Here is an 18427-nt window from a genome sequence, read left to right on the forward strand (position 1 = left end):
AAAATGTTATATTGTCCTGTAATTAAGCAACGTCTCGCCTATACACAAGCGAAGACAAAAAAAATATATATCAATCTCTCTCTGGAGAGAAGCCCGGGGTATGCCTTTGACCATGGATCCTGTATTGGGTGAGTCAGGTTTTTACCCAAAGTCACTCCTATCTGACCTCTGCAACCTTTGCAGGTAAACCTAACCCGTATTGGATCGATCATGGTTACACATCCAGTTGCCTTTAGTGGCAGCAGCAAAAGCATCAGTTGATATTCAAACTAATGTACATAATTTTAAAAATAGTCATTTGTACATGGTCGAGGTGGGATTGGAACCTGTGTCTCTGCGTATCATGCATTTTAACCAAGCACGATAACTTATAAAAACGAAATCAACAAAGGTCGAATTAAGAAGAGGAAGTCATCAAAACATAACAATCTTAGCAATTGAGACCGCAAGATCCGAATTAAACCGTTCCGTTTTACGCTTCCTGGTCTCAAAAGCAATTAGACAGAAAAAGGGTTAATCGTTATTAAAAGTAACCCCATTAGTAAGACTCATTAGCGAATAATTCAACGGTTAGAGAATTATTTCATCGGGTTGATTACAAATGAATGCAAGGTACAGGTGAGAGCGATTTAGATCATATTTAGATTTTTACTAGCTACGCCCCAAGGTTTCACTCTCGTGGGAGTTTGGGATGAAACGAGCTTATTATGTTATTTCAGGTTGTCTACCCGTGCATCAAATTTCATCAAAATCAGAAAGAAAAAGAGACATAACAGCACAAACTTGCAACTCTTGAAATAATATTATTAGTAAGATATTCATGTGATTCTCCTGACTGTTGGTTCTGTCTGCCCAGTAGAGAATAAAGACTGATTTCTGCATTTTTATGTAGTGAGTGGGTGAGCCTTTTTCATTTTTTAATTTATATTTTTTTATCGCGGGTCCTTCAATGGCTGTTTTATTTAGATTATAAACAACTTGTTGTAAAAAATTGTGTGTCAGATAAACCGAATTGTAAAACCGAACAAAATTAAAAGATAATGAGTCGTTCATTTTAGTCCCCACTATGAAAGTAAAAAATTAAAATTAGGTTTTTTGTCGTATTGTCCATTTCGCTGCAAGTTCGTAACTTAGACCAAAGTACACCCTTCGGGAAATTACAGTTTGGACCAATTAGACAGACTGGCATAAATTCCTGGCAAACACTCGGAGATATTTTTCAATTATATTCCGTTACTGGACCTATTCTAAATTAATTAACGTTATTAATCATTCGATTCTCGCGGGCGTTGCAAATTTTTATTTGTTAATTTAAGAAAGATGTCAACATTTAGTATCGAAAATAAAATGACCAGAAAACATTTTTCAAAAGAAAAACGTTAAGGCTAGTATAAGTTTTGTCTAAAATATCGACTTAGTTTATCGAAGAGTTTCGACTGGTAGGTAGCCTTATTATTTATTGCAGATTATTTCTTGTGGAATGCATTTCACACAAAAATAAATGACGTCCGATGAAAATGCTGCAGTGTAGTTTGTTCCGCCGCTTCTTCTACACGTGCGCTTTGGAAACGGTAGTAGATATAATTAGATATAAGTGATGTGACGTCAATAAGTGATACCTTGTATCCAATTTTGAAAATAAATCTATTCTATTCTAATGGCATAGAGAATGAATACAGGCTTTTTATTATTCATGTATGCATGACTAATCTAGTCTGTTTTACTCCTGTTGCAAAACACTACATAGTTAAAGCTAAGTGTCTTCCCGCGTCTGTCCCTATGTCTTATGTATTTTTAGATTTTTAAAACTACACAATGGATTTTGACGTAGTTTTTTTTTATTAGATAGAGCAATTCGAGAGGAAGGTTTGTTTATATGAATGCTGCCCGTTCGAAGCCGGGGCGGGTCGCTAGTCTTTGATAAAACAAACAATTGTTACCTCGTCACACTCTTTATTCGCGTCATTTATTTTAACAGCTTAGATACTTCAAAATGCGAGAGGAAGTGCTTAAAAAATTATTGCAATTTTCAAGAGCTACCCCGCCCCATAGCTTTCATTGTTAACGTGTTTATGGGCCATTCAGGTTTTGAATATTTAAAATGGTGGCAGCTCGTTATGAGCTACATTAGATATGGACATTAAAACGTGTCTAATCTCGCTGGAAATGTACCTGTTGTGTGAAACTGACGTGCTGTTATGATTTTAACGATAAAATTGCGCGCGGCGCAGTTTTTATCGCACGAAAATCTACCCTTTCACGTCATTAATAAACACACCAACACACACACCAATTTATACAAAAGTTATTTACATACATACATATGGTCACGTCTATATCCCTTGCGGGGTAGACAGATTCAATAGTCTAGAAAAGACTGAATGGCCACGTTCAGCTATTTGGCTTAATGATAGAATTGAGATTCAAATAGTGACAGGTTGCTAGCCCATCGCCTAAATTCTTTTTCCCAAGTTTGTAAGCCTATTCCTTAGTCGCCTTTTACGACATCCATGGGAAAGAGATGGAGTGGTCCTATTCTTTTTTGTATTGGTGCCGGGAACCACACGGCACACGGCACAAAAGTTATTTACCGAAGAAAATGCAACAATTCCCATACGCTCCGTGCTCAGACATAAAAAATACTTTCTTAAGACTTGCATTTCGCGACGTGGTGGCATTCACACGTCGCCGTCTCACCTCTTATTTCCCTTGGGTGCAAGACGGCGTGTTTGCAAACAGACTGTTTGGTTTACCAATGAGGTTTTAAATGGCTGCCTATTTTTAAACTTAAGTTCTTTTTTCGAAAAATTTTAATTTTCTTTTTGTATATGGCCAGTTATAAGCGTCTCTTTTAGGTGATATGACTATATTATGATTTAGGTGACACATAATGATATAAAAATAATAAAGACAGTAAGCTGTCTTGGGATATAAATTTATCTATTAATTTTCATGTGCCGTGTGGTTCCCGGCACCAATACAAAAAAGAATAGGACCACTCCATCTCTTTCCCATGGATGTCGTAAAAGGCGACTAAGGGATAGGCTTACAAACTTGGGATTCTTTTTTAGGCGATGGGCTAGCAACCTGTCACTATTTGAATCTCAATTCTATCATTAAGCCAAATAGCTGAACGTGGCCATTCAGTCTTTTCAAGACTGTTGGCTCTGTTTACCCCACAAGGGATATAGACGTGACCATATGTATGTATGTATGTATGTATTAATTTTCATCCAATTAAACGTTGTGTTTCAGTCTTTTTTGAAGTCATTATTATTCACTAGAAGAATTGAGATTTTAATAGAGACAGGTTGCTATCTACAAAAAGTATAATCCCAAGTTCATAAACCTATCCTATAGTCGCCTTTCACTACATCCATGGGAAAGAGATGGAATAGTTATTTCTTCAAGCCGACAGTCTTAAAAAGACTAATAGGCCACGTTCGGCTGCTTGGCTTTATGATAGAATTGAGATTCAAATAGTGACAGGCTAGCGGCTCTGTCTACCACGCAAGGGATATAGACGTGATTATATGTATGTACCTATGTATGTATTATTTATTTCTATCTTCTGCATCCAACTGATTTATATATTTTATTTTCATTCTTTCAACATAACTGATAGATACTGATATTTAACAAAGCAGTAATTACAGTTAACCATTAACGATATCCGATGACGTCATTTGCAATTGAATTCGGTTAGCATAATAATGACTTCGGATTCTGTCGTTAGTATGCAAAATAAGTGAATGTGGAAAATGGTCATCATTAAACATATGTAGGACCGATAGTTAAAGTTAACCTAAGCCGTTAATTTTTGGTTAAAGGCATATTAATGTTGAATTTGGTAAAGTGAATCAAGGAAAATTCTTATAGATTTAGTCTCCAGCTGGGCTATTAACATGTAAATATCTGAATTTCAACCAATTCAAATGAATGTTGAATGAGGTCGACTTTTTTCGAGTCTATTTGGCTCTGTGTAGCTAATCTCTTTCCCGAGGATATCATAAAAAGCGACTAAAGGATAGGCTTATTAACATAGGATTCTTCTTTTAGGCGATGGGCTAGCAACATTCACTATTTAAAAAAAATCTATAAATAAATATAAATAAATTTTAATCTCAATTCCATCTTTAAGCCACACAGCTGAACGTAGCCTTTCAGTAATTGTGAGGCTGTCTACCCCGTAAGGGATAAAGATGTAATTATCTGTAAGTATATATATGTCTTGCTAGTAAACTTGAGATTCTTTCATAATGCGATGAGCTAACAACCTGATACTTTCTGAATCTCAATTACATCACGTTTTTATCACTGACCGGGTAGATAAAACCAACAAATCCAAAGAGATTGAAATTCCACGTACATATATCAATACTCAAAAGGATCTAATTAGACAATTTTTGTAAGGATTCGCATACACGTACCGTCTTAGAACAGCGAAATGACATGGTAGCTGGAAAAAGACGTTTTGCGGGTCGTATGGGAAAAAAGGAATGGAATTTTAGAGACGTTCACTATGGCACGTGGATGAGGAAGAATGGAGGAGGTATTTGACTTACATCCTATACTGTTAAACGAGCAATATCTTATATATAAAGTTCCCTTGTCTTATATATAAAATATTTATATAAAATTCTCGTGTCACAATGTTCGTTCCCGTACTCCTTCGAAACGGCCTCACCAATTATCATGTTTTGTGAGCATATTGAGTAGGTCTGAGTATCGGCCAACATCTATTTTTCATACACCTTAGTGATAAGGGTTGTCCACCCTTAACATTTTTTTTTCCTAAAAATTACATACATACATACATATAATCACGTCTATATCCCTTGCGGGGTAGACAGAGCCTATACAGTCTTGTAAAGACTGATAGGCCGCGTTTAGCTATTTAGAAATTACTTAAAAATTATTGATATGGCAAAACAACGTTTATCGGGACAGCTAGTTATATTTATGTCCCATATCCAGGAAACTTATATTTTCACATTATTTCATTCGAAATCATTTTCCTATGTAAAAAGGTCGCTAGAGCTTGATAATTTCGTCAACGTGACCGCTATACGCGACGGCTCAGTTGGGGAACGATCAGTGTTTACATGGTATCTGTACCTGTTACTATTTTTTAGGTTTTGTGACGTCCACCGAGCACTGATTGGTCACTCAGCTACTCTCACTTAATTGAATTGAAGAAAATTGCAATAATAAATCGGGTTAAAGGTTAAAGCAAGCTTGTCTGTTTAGGGATTCTAATGTAGACTTGAAGATAATGGTATATATTAGATACTATCGCCTATTATTAAGATAATAAACTTGCTCTTTTTAAGACATAGTTTTGCTATTGTATTACCAAGAGTTGCATGATGAGCTATAAGTCGATTTATACCTACGCTATCATATATATGTAAATCCACTATCAATTGTCTGTCTAATACTGATATAAGTAGTTTGGACTTATATTAAAAAAATGGCAGCAAGGAAGTTACCTTGTGAAGATCCCAATTAGGTCCTCTTGAAATATCAAAATTTTTATTCGTTATTATCGGAAAAAACAATGTTAAACGTAGGAAAATATGATTAAATAGCATATCCATAAAAAAATTGTGATTCCATGTTAAACCTCAAAGAAATTCTTCACAAAATGAAAACAGTAAGTCGCCGACGCCTGACGCATCTCCAGGCGCTCATGAGAATGAATCTACATACTTTATTTACAGTGACTATTGCACAAATAGATACGTTACAACATTTAATTTTATTTTCTTGCTGAGCTAAGTTTTAAAATAAGAAAAATATATAATTAAAGCTGTCATTTATCAGCAACATGCTTCATCAAATGGTTACAGTTATCAGCATTACTGGTTTGAAAACACGAGGAATATAATTTCACCTTGAACACGTCGATCAGAATGAAAAGGCAATCATAATGAGTTTCTTATTTAATATTTTTTTAATATATGTAAATTATTAATCAACAACTTAATTTTTATTTTTTATTTTATTGACTTATATGATTGTATATATTGTATAGTAAGTATGTTTATTATACATAATTTACGGGGTAGACAGAGCCAATGGTCTCGCAAAGGCAACGGTTTATTAGCACCCACACAAAGGTTCTCTGCTTAACACAATGTTATGTTAGATAATGCTATTACCAATAAGTCCGCCTATTGTAGTTCACAAATTGCAATTGTTACAATTACATAAGAATAAATAAAAATAAAATTGACATATCTAACATACAAAAACATCATTGTACACGGAGTGCGTAGAATCCGAAATTGTGTGAAAACACGAAGATCTCGCTGAAAGAATACTTTTGAAAATTTAATTATCTTGTTCGGTCGCCCGTTGATAGATGGGTGATTTGACTAACTTTCCTCTGAGTTTTGGTAACGAACGCATTTTACATTATCTTTCGAAAGTGTCACAGATATTTTTTCGATATTAGATACTTGGATCTTTCATTGGCTTGAGCCATTGGTAGGGCAGATACATAGAACATCTTCATCTCTTACGAGGTAGACATAGCCAACAGTAACTGACTCAAAAGCCAATACAAATGAGATTTAAAGATAATGCAAGAAGAATCACAAGCCTTTACTTGATTGACTCACTTAATGTTTTTTTTTGCTGCCAACCCAGAATGTTTTCTTTTTTAAATGATTACACTATAATTATATTGTTAACTTCTTTTTTACATATTTGACATTTTGTAAAATTAAATGTTGACTAAAAGAGAAGCTTTGAATGTCATTAAATATAAATAAATATGATCACGCCTCCTTCCCGGAAGATCAAGCGACACTATATCTATGATATACCCCATACTTCTATTGTTGCATTCAAATTTATCAAACATTTTTTAGATATACATTCATAGAGTACCTAGTCTTGAACTGATTTATCACCAAAACGATTTGATCAAAATTACATACATACAGCCACGTCTATATGCCTTGTGGGGTAGGCAGAGCCAACAGCCTTGCCAAAAGCCAAAAGACTAAAAGCCACGTTCAGTTATATGATGGAGGATAGTGACAGGTTGCTAGCCCAACGCCTAAAAGAAGAATCCCAAGTTTATAAGCCTATCCCTTAGTCGCCTTTTACGACATCCATCGGAAAGAGAAGGAGTGGTCCTATTCTTTTTTTTATTTCCTTTTTAATAGACAGATTCCATAGATTCCCATTGGGAATTACAATTTCCCTCGGAATGATTGATTTCTTCAAAAGCAAGTCTAATGGAAACTCGATTTCTAATCGATTCATAATTACGGATCCCATAATAAAAGTATCAAAGTTATCAAACCGCAAAATGACATGATCAGTAACATTTTAGGCCTGATCAATCATCTAAAAAAACAATCATATTAATGCACTTCCCAAAACAAATTCCATACGAAACTGAATCTTATTTTAAACGTTGTAAAGTTCTAAGAGAAATGTTTTGGCGGCATGTATTTATGCAATCGAGGGCCATCTGTCAGCTACAATGATTGAATTCTGTGCGGTTTTGATTTATAACTGTGGTTTGATTGTCTGAATATTCCACCGGCTTGAATTGTGTAAAGCGTCGTTTAAGTAAGCGGGATACATACATACATATGGTCACGTCTATATCCCTTGCAGGGTAGACAGAGTTAACAGTCTTGAAAAGACTGAATGGCCACGTTCAGCTTTTTGGCTTCATGATAGAATTGAGATTCAAATAGTGATAGGTTGCTAGCCCATCGCCTAAAAAAGAATTTTGTAAGCCTATCCCTTAGTCGCCTTTTACGACATCCATGGGAAAGAGATGGAGTGGTCCTATTCTTTTTGTATTGGTGCCGGGAACCACACGGCACAGTAAGCGGGATTTGTAACATAACCTGTAAAAGAATAGTCATTAAGATGATCTTAAACAATGTATGTAGTGTGCAAAGATCGTGCAAGTGATATATCGGATAGGCTTCTAGGCTTGTAGGCTTATAGGATTTGAATATCAATTTTATCATTAAGCCAAACAGCTGAACGCGGTCTATCAGTCTTATAAAGACTGTTGGCTCTGTCTACCCCGCAAGGGATAAAGATGTGGTATGTATGTGTGTTCTGTATTCAATCAAGGGGAAAACGAATAAACTTGGAGAGGCAGAAATATAAACTTGGAATGCCTCTTGTAGCCGATGAGTTAGCAACCTGTCACTATTTGAATCTCTATAACATCTTATGTGCGCTGCCTTTTTAATTATGGATTTTACTTTATATTTGACTGGAAGAAATCCCATTGGGGATTAATCCGCCATTGTACATATTCTTCTAAATCCAATAACTGTTTTGTAATTTGTTATATTTGTTTTTATGTGCAATAAAGAGTTTACAAACAAACAATCAAACAAACATCATGAAGCCATAGAGCTGAACGTTTCCTTTCAGTCTTATCGAGACTGTTGGCTTTGTCTACCTCGCAAGGAATATATATGTGACTATATTACATTTATAAAAGCGATTTTCCATTAAATAAAATACGACTTAGGAAGTAAAAGTCACTAAATTTACAAGTAAAATCAAACTTGTCGCCGGCAGATTTTTCCGCATATTTCGCACGACCGACCATCTGAAATTTAATTAACTTAATATACAAAAGTCTGTGAATTAATTAATCCATAATTAATTTGGCCCTCAATGTTCTTTTTTCGCACCGAAGTTACAGAGGAGGCAGAATTATAGAGATAAGTCTTGCAATAGACCACCAAAACTAATTTTCATGAAAAAATGAAACAATGCCAAGCTGAGTTTTACACAGGTTGCTACGTAGCTTTACATGTAAAAAAGTTATCAGATCTCGTATAAAACTAGGATTTAAAGACTACACGTTCTAAACCTTGTCTAAAGACAAGATCTTGATCCTAACTACACAAACTCGACATTTTATTCAGAACTTGTGTGAGCCGTTTTGCCTTATCACGAAGATTTCATACGCATTTTTATTATTTGTTTATGGTGTGTGATGTCTTTAGTGTTTGGTTTTATACGGAACAGATAACTCTTGGACTGGGTAAATCAATAAAGAAATTATGTAATAGTTTTATAAAGATTTGTCTCTCTAAATTCCTACTCTGTGCAAAGGGCGGAAAGTTTCAATTTGCAGAAAAAGTAGGGGAAATTAATTTTAAGACGGGAGTTATGTGGGTAGAGTTTTTATAATCTGTTAGTAGGAAGGATCCTTGGAACTTATTTTTGGCAGTTGATTACTGGGTTAACTATTTGGTTCCAAGAAAAATATTTCATATCGCTAGTATAGCCGAACCTCTTAGTAACAAAAAAACATAGTTGATTCTCTCTAAACTTCGAATATAAATCTGACTGACTGACTTATAAAGCCCAAAACGATTTTAAATTAGGCATACACCTACTCATAAGTTCCTTATGTGGTCTAGGGTTTATTAAGTAAGACTAAGATCAGAAAGAGAAGATATCCAAAAATTTCTGCGTGCACGTATTATACGCGGGATTTAATAAAAACTTCGAATGAAAATTTAACAAAATCGATCAATTAATTTATTCGGTCATATATCAATAAAATTTACAAAGTACCTATTTCACTATTATTTTCTTATTACGGGACTATCATTTTCGTATTTTACCTAATATCCTTTCTGGAATCAACTTATAACATCTATTGTAAGCAAAAAAATCATAATAGTGATATAATGAAATTGAATTTTCCAGCGAATCAAACTGAGCCGGGATGAGCGGACTATCCACTAAGATAGAAAAAATAATAGGAAAAAAATAACATCGGTACAAGTGAACCAGAAAATCGCGTTTATCGTACTTTATTGAGATACAAGCTGTGCCCGCGACTTCGTCCGCGTGGAATAGTTATTTTGGGCATCATTGAAGCCCTCAAGGATGAATAATTTTCCCCAATTTTTTTCACATTTTCCATTATATCTTTGCTCCTAATAGTTGTAGTGTGATGTTATATAACCTTAAGCCTTCCTCGATAAATGGTATATTCAACACAAAAATATTTTTTTCAATTCGAACCATTAGTTCGAGAGATTAGCGCGTTCAAACAAATAATATAAAGCTGAAGAGTCTCTTCAGCTTTATCCTTAAACAAACATATTAAATCAATATTTTTCTAGAAATTTCCACGAGATCGAAACTTTAGACAATACAAGCATACATAGGTATGTATATAAAATATCGCCTTTTTCCAGAGGGGTAGGAAAAGACTACATCTTTCCACTTGCCGCAATTTCTGCATATTTCTTAAAATAAAAAAAGCTAAATTTATAGTTAAAAAAAGGAACTAATCGATAAATTTTGTAAAAGTTAATTAATTTGAATAAATCGTAACATTATTGAAGCTTTTCTGAACTTGTTGAATGGATAACTTTTAACACGTCTGTAACAGTGGGCCGTTCCGTGCTTCAACGAGTCTTAAAGTTTAGCCGCGGAAAGCCCGGTCTAGCTTCTAGACTATTTGGATTTGAGGATTTCCTTCAAACAAGAACGTTTGGTAACAATAAAATGTTGCTGAAAGAGCATTTAGTATTATTTTAAACTAACTTTTAAAGCTAAAAGTTAGTTTTAAATTTTGTCTTATGTCTATGTATTTTATCAATGATACTATATTTTACGAAAAAAAGGTATCTATATAGATGAACAACCGAGATCCAGATTAATCAAAAAAAAAATTCTTTTTGTAACATGAACTGACCGGTATTGGATTCGAACCTCGATCTTTAGGTTTAGAAGCTAGTCCGACAAATGGTGATAACATTTGTCGGATTATGCCGACAAACTTACTGCACCAACAATAGGTACATATATAATAGTAAATCATCACTTTTTACTCTATCACTAATTCATTTGTACATACATACATATGTTCACGTCTATATCCCTTGCGGGGTAGACAGAGCCAACAGTCTTGAAAGGACTGAATGGCCACGTTCTGCTATTTGGCTTAATGATAGAATTGAGATTCAAATAGTTACAGGTTGCTAGCCCATCGCCTAAAAAAAGAATCCCAAGTTTGTAACCCTATCCCTTAGTCGCCTTTTACGACATCCATGGGAAAGAGATGGAGTGGTCCTATTCTTTTTTGTATTGGTGCCGGGAACCACACGGCACTAATTCATTTGTAGAATATTCTATACCAATACTTAAAATCTTATTGCTAAGTCCTGTATTCAAAGTTGGAATCTATTTCAATCTTCTCGCTAAGACTTTGAATTCATACCTATTTTTCAGCTAAGACATTCAAATGAATACCGTATGACCCTAACGGCCTTAGAGAATTAAGCACCCAATGGAGGTTCCATCTATGAGAACTTCGTATTAGAATTTAGCAATTATATTTGCAATATAAGTTCGACATTGTATAAATGGTTTAAGATACAAGACGCCAATATTTTGTATGCGTATTTTGTGCAATAAAGATTAATTAAATACAAAATAAAATGCAGTTACGATAATGAACACAATATGTTGTTACTCCGTGTATTTCGTGTGTGTGTGAAAAAAAAATCACTGGTTTACCATTCTCCCATGAGAATGGTAAACCGGTGATTTTTTTTTTCTCCTAATCTTTTCAATGATTTTTTATTTTTATTAATATTCAATAAAAAAGAAAAGAACTACTCTGAATTACAGACTAAAATATAATTATTTAGAATTTGACGCCATAGACTTTATAGTTTATACCAGCTAGAAATTAATAACGAATCTGAAAAATTTATAACGCAATCTCCATATCTTTATAAACTCTATGTCCCCGTACAATACTAGAATCAATCCCAGGGATATTCGCCCGTTCACATTCCAACCCCGGACAGTTTTTGTCACCCGTTCGGATCTGCCTTGAATTATAAGGGTAGTTTTGTGAACGGAATTGGACATTAGTAATTCTGATTTATTTTACTTAGACACGCCTATCAACCAATTCGGAGTTCCTTTGTTTGGAAGAACCTTTATATTTTCGTCATTTCTTAATGTGTTTAGCTACACAAAGGTGTCTTTGTAAAAACAATCATTTGGCAGTAATTATAAGATCCATAGTTAGCTGTGTCACTAAGTGTTTAAAGTTGTTTTTACATGAATCTTTATGCAAAACCATAGTTGATTCGTCATAAATAACCTGAACAATAATGTATCTTTTAACAATGTTTCTCCTTAGTCTAAGATCAAGTTGTATCTGTTTCCTGGACATACATAAATACATATATAAATAAAATTAATAAATATTTATTTTTAGTTATTACTTTAGTTTCCAAATTCTTTCCAAATTTTAACACTTTAGGAAATTGCAGAATTTTAATTTAAACTTTATGCACGTAAAATGACAGATGGACAAATAACAGATGGACTTAATGCCACAAGGCATTCACTGCCAGACGAACCTTTGGACTAAACTGAGATAGATGTACGGGTGGAGCGATAGCTGTAAATGAAATAATATTATACCTAATATAAATATGAATAATGACTTTTCATAAAATTCAATACTTAGTAATCATCCGTGATAGTGTCATCAAATTTAACATCTAATACAATGCAAGTGTATTACTATGCATTGGAATTTTATAACTACTTTGTAAACTACCGTGGTGTGAAAAAGTGGTTCAAATTCATGCAACGGTTCATAATTTAATAAACAGTTTGGATACCTAGTTGTGAAGTTAACGTTATTGAAGAAAATGCTGCAGTGCAGTTTGTAACCGCTTCTTTTGCACTGACGCTTTGGAAGCGGCAGTAAACTTAGCTTTATGTAATATATTTGACGTCAACCAATGTTGTGAAACCAATAGATATGACAATAACATACATACATACATACATAAAATCACGCCTCTTTCCCGGAGGGGTAGGCAGAGACTACCTCTTTCCACTTGCCACGATCTCTGCATACTTCTTTCGCTTCGTCCACATTCATAACTCTCTTCATACAAGCTCGGCGGTTTCGGGTACTTTTGACCTGACCCTTTACCAGGACGTCCTTAATTTGATCAAGATACGTTCGTCTAGGTCTTCCCACTCCGACCTTTCCCTCCACACTCTCCTTGTATATCTGCTTAGTCAACCTGCTTTCATTCATCCTCTCCACATGACCGAACCATCTTAACATACCCTTTTCTATTCCTGTAACTACATCTTCTTTCACATCACAACATTCCCTTATCACGCTGTTCCTTATCCTGTCACTCAATTTCACACCCATCATACTCCTTAACGCTCTCATTTCCACTGCATTTATTCTGCTTTCATGCTTCTTTTGCCATACCCAACTTTCACTCCCATACATTAATGTCGGGACCAACACGCCCCTGTGCACAGCCAGTCGAGCCTTTTTGGATAGTTTCTGACTGCTCATAAAGGCATGCAAAGCTCCATTCACCATGTTCCCCGCGTTCACTCTCCTTTCAATATCACTATCATACTTGCCATCTGATGTAAACTTTGATCCTAGATATACAAACTCTTTCACTTGCTCCACTTTTTCTCCTCCAATCAAAATATTACTTACATGCTGTCATTTCTTTCTCCATTTCAAAAACCAGTGTTTTAGTTTTACTTACGTTCACTTTCATTCCTTTCTCTTTTAAAGCTTCATGCATACAGTTTACCATCTCCTGTAACTCCTCCGCTGATGACGCCAGTATAACCTGATCGTCGGCATAGAGCAGACATTTGACGAGTAACTCATTCCTCCTTAATCCACTTTTAGACTCTTTCAAATCTGTCAAACAGCTATCCATAAATAGGTTGAACAGCCACGGTGACGCAACACATCCTTGCCTAACGCCTTTCTCAATCTTAAACCACTCAGTGTGCGCTCCGTTTATCCTGACACAAGCACTCGAATCCTCATATAAGGATTTCAGTGCTCGTATTAAGAGACTGCTCACCCCATGCATAGAAAGTGCTGACCACAATTCATTCCTCTCAACTCTGTCATAGGCCTTTTCTAGATCTACGAATGTGCAATAGACTTTTTGACTCTTGGCCAAAAACTTTTCGGCTATGCACCGCAAGGAAAAGACCTGATCAGTACATCCCATTCCCTTTCGAAATCCCGCTTAATAATAATTAAGTGATATAGAGTGTCTCATGAATAAAAGTTGAAAATTTTGAATTTTGACTAAAATAACCAGAGAAACAGGTACTCTGGGAATATATTAAGAATAAGTACTTTTTCGATTTGAATCCAACAAAGTATCCAAGTCATTACCTTCTCGGCATTTCGCTGGGGTATATTCTATACAGTTTGCATTTTATAGTTGAGAAACGATTTTCAAACGAGCTTCTTTTATTGCTCGGTTATCGAGTAGTTAGTTATACAGGGTGTATGGTCTTTACATATTTAAAGACATAGTTAATCATGAACACGTTGAAGAGATAAAAATAACCAAAAATTTAAAGCCCTATTTTTTTTTTAAATTTTAATTAGAACAAGAATCAGCCCCCGCAGCATGACAAATGCTGCAGTGCAGTTTGTTACCGCTTCTTCTGCACTGACGCCTTGGAAGCGGCAGTAAACTTAGTTTTTAAGGAATTTATTTGACGTCAACCAATGTTGTTAAACCATACGTTTTGACAATTATTAAGCGATATATAGTATCCTTTAGTAATGAATAAAAATTTTGAATTTGAATTTGACACACAAGACACCGTTATTACCTCGCGATATACTATCGCTGTCTCGTTTCACGTCATAATAAAGAGCGAAACGGCGATAGTTTTTTTTCGCGATAAAAACAACGTCGCGCGTGCCATACTTCGAGGACAGTACTGAGTACCCCCTTTCAATATGCAACGCGATTTACCAGACAACTTGACTGACTAACAATTGACTATCAAAAAAAACTGACTATCTACTAGCATTGGCTCTACCTTCCGCTTATACGCATCAAATCATGAGAGAAATGCTGCTCTGAATTTGACTATCTCTTGCATCGAAGCCTTCGTTGTCAATATAAAAGTTTTTACTTAACTTTTAATAATAACTTTCTTCTATTTAGAAAGGTTTCGACTTGAGAGTAGGATTTCTTGGCTCAACTTAATAATAAAGTAATAGTCTTTTAAAACTGAACATGATGCTGATGGACGAAATTGAAAATCTTCGAAAAAAGTCCAGTAAGTTTATGTAAGTTTATATCGTAATTATTATATACACAAGCCAATGTCCTTCTTAACACCTTCCTGTCGTGGGCCTGCTGAAAGAAACTTCTATATACATACATACATATACGTCACGTATATATCCCTTGCGGGGTAGACAGAGCCAACAGTTCTGAAAAGACTGAATGGCCACGATCAGCTATTTGGCTTAATGATAGTATTGAGATTTAAATAGTGACAGATTGCTAACCCATCGCCTAAAAAAGAAACCTAAGTTTGTAAGCCTATCCCTTAGTCGCCTTTTACGACATCCATGGGAAAGAACTACACGGCACTAAATTTCTCTAGAAATAAATAGTGCCCTTGTACTGAATTTCTCTTAATTTTAAGTTTTATACCAGGAACACAAATGATGAAAGCCCTGAGCGCGGCTTTTTAGGGCTCCCGGGCTCTGAAGAGGGGCGCAGGGGAGACCGAACGGGCACGACGTCACAAACTTCTAGACGACGGATTAAAATAGATTTTAAAACGTTGATAAATGCAAAGTTGCAAAGTAGAATATTATTTGTCACGTTCGGGATCTCACTGCAATAGTTTAAACGCTTTAGTAGATTATAAAACAGCGATTTTACGATTGAACTTAAAATATGGTTGTTTCTTTCTGTGACTTGTGAATTTGAATCCATTTTTTTTGCAATAATTCGGACTTTTTCTTTTTTTACTAATGTATAACAAATAAATTTTTTTAAGCTACATATAGATTTGTTATGATAAAAAGCTATGTAACTTTTTTTTACTAAATTGTATTGTATTTGTAATTAATCTGGATGGAAGATAACCCTGGGTTCTAAGCTATAGCAGTGGAGGAGGAGGAACAAACATGTACAAAGTATAGTCACCGGTTTTCAACTATGAATCTCTTATGTCTTCTCAGTATACATACATACATACATAAAATCACGCCTCTTTCCCGGAGGGGTAGGCAGAGACTACCTCTTTCCACTTGCCACGATCTCTACATACTTCTTTCGCTTCGTCCACATTCATAACTCTCTTCATACAAGCTCGGCGGTTTCGGGTACTTTTGACCTGACCCTTTACCAGGACGTCCTTAATTTGATCAAGATACGTTCGTCTAGGTCTTCCCACTCCGACCTTTCCCTCCACACTCTCCTTGTATATCTGCTTAGTCAACCTGCTTTCATTCATCCTCTCCACATGACCGAACCATCTTAACATACCCTTTTCTATTCCTGTAACTACATCTTCTTTCACATCACAACATTCCCTTATCACGCTGTTCCTTATCCTGTCACTCAATTTCACACCCATCATACTCCTTAACGCTCTCATTTCCACTGCATTTATTCTGCTTTCATGCTTCTTTTGCCATACCCAACTTTCACTCCCATACATTAATGTCGGGACCAACACGCCCCTGTGCACAGCCAGTCGAGCCTTTTTGGATAGTTTCTGACTGCTCATAAAGGCATGCAAAGCTCCATTCACCATGTTCCCCGCGTTCACTCTCCTTTCAATATCACTATCATACTTGCCATCTGATGTAAACTTTGATCCTAGATATACAAACTCTTTCACTTGCTCCACTTTTTCTCCTCCAATCAAAATATTACATGCTGTCATTTCTTTCTCCATTTCAAAAACCAGTGTTTTAGTTTTACTTACGTTCACTTTCATTCCTTTCTCTTTTAAAGCTTCATGCATACAGTTTACCATCTCCTGTAACTCCTCCGCTGATGACGCCAGTATAACCTGATCGTCGGCATAGAGCAGACATTTGACGAGTAACTCATTCATCCTTAATCCACTTTTAGACTCTTTCAAATCTGTCAAACAGCTATCCATAAATAGGTTGAACAGCCACGGTGACGCAACACATCCTTGCCTAACGCCTTTCTCAATCTTAAACCACTCAGTGTGCGCTCCGTTTATCCTGACACAAGCACTCGAATCCTCATATAAGGATTTCAGTGCTCGTATTAAGAGACTGCTCACCCCATGCATAGAAAGTGCTGACCACAATTCATTCCTCTCAACTCTGTCATAGGCCTTTTCCAGATCTACGAATGTGCAATAGACTTTTTGACTCTTGGCCAAAAACTTTTCGGCTATGCACCGCAAGGAAAAGACCTGATCAGTACATCCCATTCCCTTTCGAAATCCCGCTTGAGCATCCCATATTTTGTCATCAGTTTCATTCCTGACTCTATTAATCAATACCTTAGCATACAATTTGCCGACAACGCTAAGCAGGCTTATACCACGATAATTTTTGCAGTCCAGCTGTGACCCTTTTCCTTTGTAAAGTGGCACGATAACAGCCTTACACCAATCTTTTGGTACTCGGCCGCTTCTCCAACACAAATTGAAAAGGCAGTACAACTGACTAGCTACTACGCCTTTTCCTGCTTTAAGCATCTCGACCGACACTCTATCACACCCAGCAGCCTTTCCCGCTCTCATACTCTTAAGTGCTTCCACAATTTCGAACATTTCAATTTCGCCTTCCATCTCATTCTCTTTTTCTTCGCTATAGCAGAAATCTTTCTTATTTCCTTCCTTTTTTTCAAATAAACTTTCAAAATAGTCCTTCCATATCTTTAGTACACATTCTTCTCCTTTCACAACGCTACCATCCTGGCATCTGATCCTAGTCAGCTCTCTGGTTATAGTATTTCCTCGGGCTGACCTTACGGATTTCCAGAATACTTTCAGATTTGACTGAAAGTCTTCTGATAGCCTTTTATCAAAATCCTCTTTATACTCTTCTTTCTTTCTAATCACAGCTTTCTTAACCAAATCTTTCATTTTCTTATATTCCTTACGTGCTTCATTCACATCTTCATCTATAACCTCTTGCATTCTTAAGTTAGCTTTTGCTGCTAACAAATCCAGCCATGCTTTCTTCTTTAATCGCACAAGTTCTTGCACATCTTTACTCATCCACGCATTTTTGTGATTTTTTCCTTTCCTTCTTCTACTTACACCACACACTTCAACAGCTACTTTCACAATTCTTTCTTTAAATTCCTTCCATCCATCTTCAATATCGCTCATTTCATCTAAATCTTCAAATTCATCCTTCAGTCTATTAATATACTTCTTACCTACATCCATATCTTGCAAATTTTCTACTTTTACTCTTTCCAAAGCGCTGGTTTGCTCCCTTACCCTGTGCCGCCAGCGATTGAAGATACCCCTTATCCGGGATATCACCAGTAAATGGTCCGAGTCAATGCCAGCACCGCGATATGCACGGGTATCCAGCACTTTGTTCTTCAATCTT

At 35.7% G+C, this 18427-nt stretch overlaps 1 protein-coding gene across 1 annotated transcript in view; it reads left to right on the forward strand.

Annotated features, from left to right (window-relative positions):
* The window catches only part of LOC106136244 (cytochrome P450 6B5), a 425135-nt gene that overhangs the window by 225402 nt on the left and 181306 nt on the right, over positions 1-18427 (forward strand). The gene's annotated exons all lie outside the window — the stretch shown is intronic.

This window comes from Amyelois transitella, chromosome 18, assembly GCF_032362555.1.
Source record: "Amyelois transitella isolate CPQ chromosome 18, ilAmyTran1.1, whole genome shotgun sequence".
NCBI classification, from domain to species: Eukaryota; Metazoa; Arthropoda; class Insecta; order Lepidoptera; family Pyralidae; genus Amyelois; species Amyelois transitella.